The sequence below is a fragment of the Branchiostoma belcheri genome, unplaced genomic scaffold (genome assembly GCF_001625305.1).
Source record: "Branchiostoma belcheri isolate BF01 breed outbred unplaced genomic scaffold, Haploidv18h27 scaffold150, whole genome shotgun sequence".
NCBI classification, from domain to species: domain Eukaryota; kingdom Metazoa; phylum Chordata; class Leptocardii; order Amphioxiformes; family Branchiostomatidae; genus Branchiostoma; species Branchiostoma belcheri.
The window spans coordinates 539,370-547,168 of record NW_017802936.1 but is presented as its reverse complement, the minus strand read 5'-3'; positions in this window follow the sequence as shown (position 1 = coordinate 547,168).

Below are 7,799 nucleotides of genomic sequence, written 5' to 3'. Positions count from 1 at the left end.
TGGTTTGCACGCGTCACGTCTGGCCGTGAGCGTTTGCGTGCAACGTACGTTGCGCAAGTGGTAAATGAGTTGTACGTGGTTACAACGTACGATCTCTGTGCGATTGCAACTTTACCGTAAGGAGGTCGTACTCACACGTGCGTCTTTCGTACGGTACGTACGGGGCACGCGCGTCGCTCGTACTCGCACGCACGGGTGGTGAATCCGCAGACCGCACGCAGAAAAAGTTTTATATGCACCTAAAGTTCTACGGCGTGTCTGCCTGCTCCCAAACCCGTAGGATTCCGTATGGAGGCGGTACTCACCACGCACGGATGCCCTGCGTTTGCCCATGTTTTTGCACGTAGACAGCACGCAGAAGCACGTACGGCGGGTTGTGACCGAAGCTTTAGGAGTGAAAGGTGTAAAGTAGTCTTAAGGTAGGGGTAGCGGTTAGGGTTATCGACTCTTGGGAAAACCACTTTACACCTACTTCCTCACTAAACTCAGGTGAAAATGAGTACCAGGCTTCGGTTAGGGACGTCCCTCGGATCATAAAGCCGATTTGAGGAGAGCCACCGCCACACTTCTGATGTGAGTGGTTCAAACCTCTACAGTTGGTTGACATCTCAGGGTTGACATCTTCGAAATGGTGATAGTCACCTGTTATATTAATCATTCCACAAATGTGGTAAGTCTTCATAGATAGATAAATAGAGAGAGAGAGCGAAAGAGAGATAGGGGGCGCAATGACTGATATACGCAAGCTCGTCTGTGTATGATAGTAGTACTATTATATACTTATACTTTGTCCGTCAATGATAGAGGTCTTCAATGCTCAAAACTGTGTACGTAATACGTTATATGAGAACTTTATTGACACAACAAAAGTACAGCGACTTTCGTAAGGTCTACAACTACAAGTAGACATACGGACAAATATACATGGGTACAACGAAATTATCCTACGTACAAAACAATAGATGAGTCAACTAATACTACTTGTTCTAAGGTCTTAACATTATTTGATACCTATTACCTTCTAGGATGAAATTAGATTTATCTATAGCATGAAATGCAACAAATTCTGTTGAGCAAGCGGGGAGAAGGTTGAACAGCTTTGTGCGTTTATCATTATATAGTGGACAATCCATAATAAAATGTTGTTTGTCTTCAATATCATTGGGACAGAATGGACAAAACTCTGGTCGCGGGGAATTTCTTCATATCTTCCCAAGGACATTATTCTGTGTATAATGTCCTTGATCTTCCTAATTTTATATTCAAATTCTCATCTTTGTAATCGATTTACGAACTTCAAAATTATGTCTGTGATCTTCTTTTCCAGGGGCACGACATTAGGGCCACGGCAAGTAATTTTTATGGATGACATCAGCACGCATTGTTTTTTGCCTCATTTGGGGGAAAAAAAACAAGAAATTTTGTTGCCTTCTGACAGTGGTCAACATGCCGAAAATGGGCAAAGATGTCTGTTGCCATGCCTGAAGGTGGATGGTAGATAACTATGAACAGAGGAGACAAGAAAAGGCTCTGATTTAATGTTTTGTTTCTTACTTTGATGCAGTGATATGTGATGCTGACTGTGTACATGTGATGTTCCCACTGAATCAAAACCATCTGTACAATGATTGAGTCAAAAATCTAAAATGTAGGAACCTTGTTTTTTTTCGGCCCGCCTTGTTTTTTTCGCCCGATCGCATTAGATTTGGAGTCTGCGGAGAATATCATCCATAAAATTTACTTGCTGTGGCCTAATGTCTGCTATTGGAGTTCTTCACGATGACTATATAAAGTCGGGATGGGACATGTTAGAGACAGATGTCAGAGAGTTTGCTGACAGATACAGCCGATACGGACTACCCGCGGGAGAGGCATGACCGCATCGACACGCAAATGTTTCACGCCTGCGCGGTCGTGACAAGCAGCATGGCCGCCGACAGACAGGTGTGGCCAGTCGTGACGTCATGGTAGTACACACGGTGGTGACGTCTTAGTTTTGTGAACTCTTCCGAAGGGGGGGGGGCATGAAAACTTGACCACAGTGCCGTTTTAGCATCATTTTTTTATTCATTTATTTATTTTTTTTTTAAATGGCGCACTCAAGTTATATCAACTTATTATATGCCGCCACCAACACAGAGTACAAATACAGGGCAGGACAATACTCATTTTCATTTGAGTTAAGTGAGGAAAGTCGTGTTAAGTGCCTTTCCCAATGGCACAAGATCAGTGGCATGTCAGGACTCGAACCCGGGACCTCTTGGTTCCGAGTCGAGAACTCTGCCGCTACGCCACACGACCACACAAATCAAATTTGTCGCAGGTCACACTGCCATGGCCCGGGACTGTGTTCTATCCCTAAGGACACATTTTACCTGATCATGTTCTGCATTTGTCGTGCTAGTTGTTACCGTGTTCCCCGATGGCGGTCGCCCCCTCGGGGACACTTTGGTACCGGGTAGGTGAAGTTTTTTTTTCTTTTTCTTTTTAACGGAGTGGTCGAATGCAAGGCTATACGACCACTTCTTGGCATTGAACTAGAAATATGAGAGAAACATGGCTATGACAAGAGATAGCGGTGAACGTTTGATTTGAAAGCCTGTAGATTATAGGTTGGTGGGAAACACTTGTCAGGGAGGGAATTCCAAAGCTTGGCCGTACGGGGAAAAAACTGTCACTGTAAAAAGATTTCGAACAAGGAATTTGGACAGTGAAGTTGTGTGTTCTGAGTGGTGGAACTAGTTGGGTGAGTTTTGCAGAGAAATGACCATGAAAATATCTGTAAAAGAGGGATAGAGAGGTAACATTTCGTCTATGGGAAAGGGGGTCTAACTTGGAGGCTAGACGATAGCCCGGTATAGTTCGGTTTGCCCTCTGCACCTGCGCCGGTAATACTGGTAATACCCAGCTCGATCCCAGGGCCAGCAGGGCGCTTGTTCCCAGGGTCACCAGGGTTACATAACCTCTGGGAAGATTGTTGGATCCCCGCGACTTTAATCCGAAAATTACCAGGTCTGTGTCAGGACAAGTTAGATGTTTTGTGTCAGCTATTCAACCGGAATAAGTAGCCACAGTAATAGTTTGACGGTCGTTACTAGCAGTCTAGTTAGGCCAGAGCATGTAATTTTATGGAAGACATCAGCGCGCATTAAATTTCGCCTGATTTTGGAAGAAAAAAATTGTTGCCTTCTGACAGTGGTCAATATGCCGAAAATGGGCATAGATGTCTGTTGCCATGCCGGAAGGTGGATGTCAGATAACTATGCAGAGAGGAGACAAGAAAAGGCTCGGATTTAATGTTTTGTTTCTTACTTTGATGCAGTGATATGTGATGCTGGCTGTGTATATGTGATGTTCCCACTGAATCAAAACGATTTGTACAATGATTGAGTCAAATTTTTAAATTGCAGGAACCTTGTTTTTTTCGGCCCGCCTTGTTTTTTTTTCGCCCGCTCGCATTAGATTTGGAGTCTGCGGAGGAAGTCATCCATAAAATTTACTTACTGTGGCCTTACTACCGTAGACGGAGGTTTAGTTTTTGGTGTGTCTGTTTACTTGTTTGTTTGTTTGCTTGTGTTTCAGTATCTAGGCGCATCGCATTGACAGGAAGAAGAAAAGGTTATCTCATTTCTTGTCTACTATGTCTTCCATATTTTTGGTACCTCACAAAAATAAGCGTTTAATACTGTACAACAAAAAAAAAGCATTTCGTCAGCCACGTCGCATTTTTGCCTCACAAATATCAGTATGATATGGGATAGGCTTGATCAAAGAATTACCAGAAAATTGACTTTGAAAATCCAGTTTTGCCGTATTCATTTATTTATTTCTGTTTTATTCAAACAGTGTAGAGACCGCGGTGCTATTTAAAAACACTGCTTTTCAGGAATGCCCTGTGACAAGTTACACATGAAAACAATGAAACCAACACATTAAACAATACATGAAGTTACAAAACAACCAAGCGTCAAAACAAAATCGTTAACCATAAATCAGTGTCGTACTGAAATTGCGTCGTTCGCTTTTAAACACGGAAACATCATTTTTAAATGTATTCCAATATTCGGTAAAAAATAAACTCTTTTTGAAACCTTGAACATTTTGCAACATTCCCCTATGTACATCCGGGTTCCTATCCATTGACAAAGATAAGTAATTCCCCAACACGTTTCCATCCGTCAAGTAGCCGAACTGGACATACATCTAAAACTGTGTCCAGGAAAAGGCCGGTGGTCAGCCGTCCGGCCGGTAACATTTGTCCACCTAATTGTTTCGTGGAAGCAGGTGGTCAGCTCCGGCCGCGGTCAATCCATTTGGCATGGTCATCAGCGCCGCTCAATGACTCCGAACAAGTGTACGTTTACTCAATCATTTGTTATTTTGACGCCATTATTTTCCGCTAGGTTTCACATTGTTCTCCCGTTCTTAATGTCTCCGCCGAGACGGGCTGGGGAAGAATGAAACGTTGGGCAACAAAACTGAGAACGGAAAATCTGTGAATGTGGGGTCGTGTGGCGTTGCGGCAGAGTACTCGACTCGCGATCGGAACCCAGAGGTCCCGGGTTCGAGTCCTGACATGCCACCGATCTTGTGCCCTTGGGAAAGGCACTTTATACGACTTTCCTCACTTAAGTAAAAATGAGTATTGTCCTGTTCCGTACTTGTTCTCTGGGTTGGGACGGCATAAAATAAGTTGATATAACTTGAGTGTGCCGTCGCCATGTCCAGTCATGAAATATTGGAATATAAAGAAAAGCTGTGAATAACGTAACTTCGTTTATAGAAAAAGAAAGAATGAATGAATGAATGAATGAATGGAGGCATTTAATTAATTCATTGTATATACATAACAACCAGGCTAAGTACAGGCCACAGACAAGAAATAGCTTGTATATGTTGTAGAATATATATAGTATAATGCTAGAAGTAGATATAGTCTCACATACCACTGTATTTTCTTTCTTATGTTGTTTGTAACTGCAATTAGCCCTCGGGCAAGTATTTGCAATAAACTTTCTTTATATACATGTAAACAAACGCGTGATCAAGCTATCACCAGCACTATAGTCTACCAATTAAATCCGACTTCTCTTCGCTTTTCAGTGGAAAGGTAAGATCATGTTTTAGGACCATAGCTTTGTTAACTCATTAGAAACATGAAAGTGTACAAGTGTGTCATATGTTTGTACACATGTGCACATTTGGTGACAGAGGAAGGAAATGAACTCACTCCCGATCAACTCAGGTATTGGCATTATAAAATGGATAATTCACACAAACGCCTTCATACATATAGTAGCCCTGGTACCACTACATATTTAGTTCCTATCACACATTCAAGGATTTGGCCTCCTCAACACTAGCGAAACACTAACCCGTTAGGTTCATTTACAGTTTACAAATCCTTAATTCCAAGTCAACCAATTAATGAAATAACACAAGAAGAATGGCACTTGAAGGGTGGGACTAAAGTAGAGCTACGAAACATACATGTAGATAAATTTGATAAGAGGTTAACGTGTGAATTATAGAAATTGAAGCCTTTGACTATTATTATATTGGAAAATGATGACATATTCACGGATATAATGTCTACATGAGTGACCTTCTTTAAGCGCATATACATGGAACAACCGAAAGACTTTGTTATCATTTTTTCAGTTTTCTCAAATTGTAAAATGTGTTTAGTACTGAAATATTTAGGAATTAAAACGCCGTCATGTTTGGAAAATCATACAAATTTGTGAAAATAAAACAGAAAAGGGCAATCAAACTTTGGGCCAAGAGGTCATATCAAAATAACAAACTTACGAAACTGACTAGACTTTCGAACAACATTCTAGGTAATTGTCTACGAACCGTGTTTCAATTAAATACCTTCAATGTCCCAGATAAATGACCTACAGAAAGAAGTATTGTGTCCGTTATTTGTAACCGCTCAAATCCAATTGGAATCCGTCGATATAGAAATGGGGTCTCCAATATTCCTCAATTCAAATTACCCCCTACCAAAGACTCCGGCCAGCAAAAATTTACGACTCCTATGGGGCCTTGTCGACGGTCGTATAATGGCCGCAAGTTAATGGGAAAAATCGTTTGTGGGTTTTGCGCATAAATTCAGACAAAAGGCGCAATCATGGACGGCCATTTCGCTAGATTATTTCATCATTCCGTCTGATAAATTGGCAGAGAATGGCTGCGGTATACATTCGCTTGCATTTCTTTCACATTTATTTGTCATGGTGGATTCTGCTCGAAAGGTTGGGGAGGGGGGCACGATTTGCAGTTGCACACAAAGTGGAGTTGACACACGGAACACGATTGGGGCACAGTTTCAATAGAAAACTGGCTTATCTTTTCATTTGCTGTGACACAAATGAAACAGTTTGACCCTTTGTTGCGAGGCGCGGGTTCAGGCCGTGACCGGCTGACCTCATCCTTTCTCTGTCCACAGAAGTGGAAACAACCTCGCCTTTCATACTGTTCTCTGTATCTAAAGAAAAAACAGACCACCATCCGCGATTTAATCCTTAAAATAGAAGCTTACTTTTAATCTTGAACACAATTTGCTGTTAGAAAAGAAGTAGAATCGGCCATGCAGAATAATTCTTAGCAGAAACATGTTGTTAATTTTTATGTGAAATAGACATTTGTCCTGCACAATTATGTTGTCGTGAGAGAACTTTATTGACACAACAAAAGTACAGCGACTTTCGTAAGGTCTAAGACATGTAGATATACAGACAAATACATGGGTACAACGAAATTAACCTACGTACAAAACAATAGATGGGTCAACTAATACTACTTGTTCTAAGGTCTACACATTCTTTGATATATTTACCTATTTGTAGTGAGAACTTTTTGTTCGAATAGCAGATTCTGAAGTATTCACGTTTGCAAAGTTTGGTCATGCAGTTTTCGCTGCATCTGTAAAATGAATTACCCGAGCCATTTCCTCATTTGTTATCGAAAAGTAACGCAGTCTATCTCTCCATGTGTCGAACGTTAGACATTTGTTTCCGACTTAATGTACTTTCTGTGTGCTTCGCCCGGTGATTTGTTGGTAACCAAACGGACCCTGTCGCTATTAAGGGAAGCCGCGAAAATGTCTACCTGGGAAAAAGATTGTAACTACGCTGGGTGGCTATCAATTCAACCACTACTGCTGTGGAGACGAAGGGATACAGAAAATATCCCAGCTCTGGAAAAATGTGTGTGTGTGTGTGTGTGTGTGTGTGAGTGTGTGTGTGTGTGTGTGTGTGTGAGTGTGTGAGTGTGTGTGTGTGTGTGTGAGAGTGTGTGTGTGTGTGTGTGTGTGTGTGTGTGTGTGTGTGTGTGAGTGTGTGTGTGGTCTAGCACGATAACTCAAGAAGCTATGGATGGATTGTGAAACTTGATAGGCACGTAGTTCTTGAGGAGTCCTCGGAATGATTAGATTTTGCTCTTCCTAATTCACTAGCGTATTCAACTGTAGCGCTGTAGTGGAATGTACTATACAGTTGTTTGTATCCCAGACATTTTGACCCTCTTGATCAATGATAACGACAGAGAGGGGACATTTTGTCTCCTCTGCTGTCCCATCACCCTCCGCGGCTGGCTTTGGGGCGTCATTACGCCACAGAAGCCAGCGGCCATCTTCTGTCAGTATCGTCTGCATTCTTCACCATGGCTACGACGGAGGGTGACGCAAGCGGCGCGATGGCGGCATCACCGGGACCTCGGACTGAAAGAGCCGGCATCCTCCACAAATGTCGAGCGACTCTGGAACGGGCTACGAACCTGGTCAAATCGGTGGT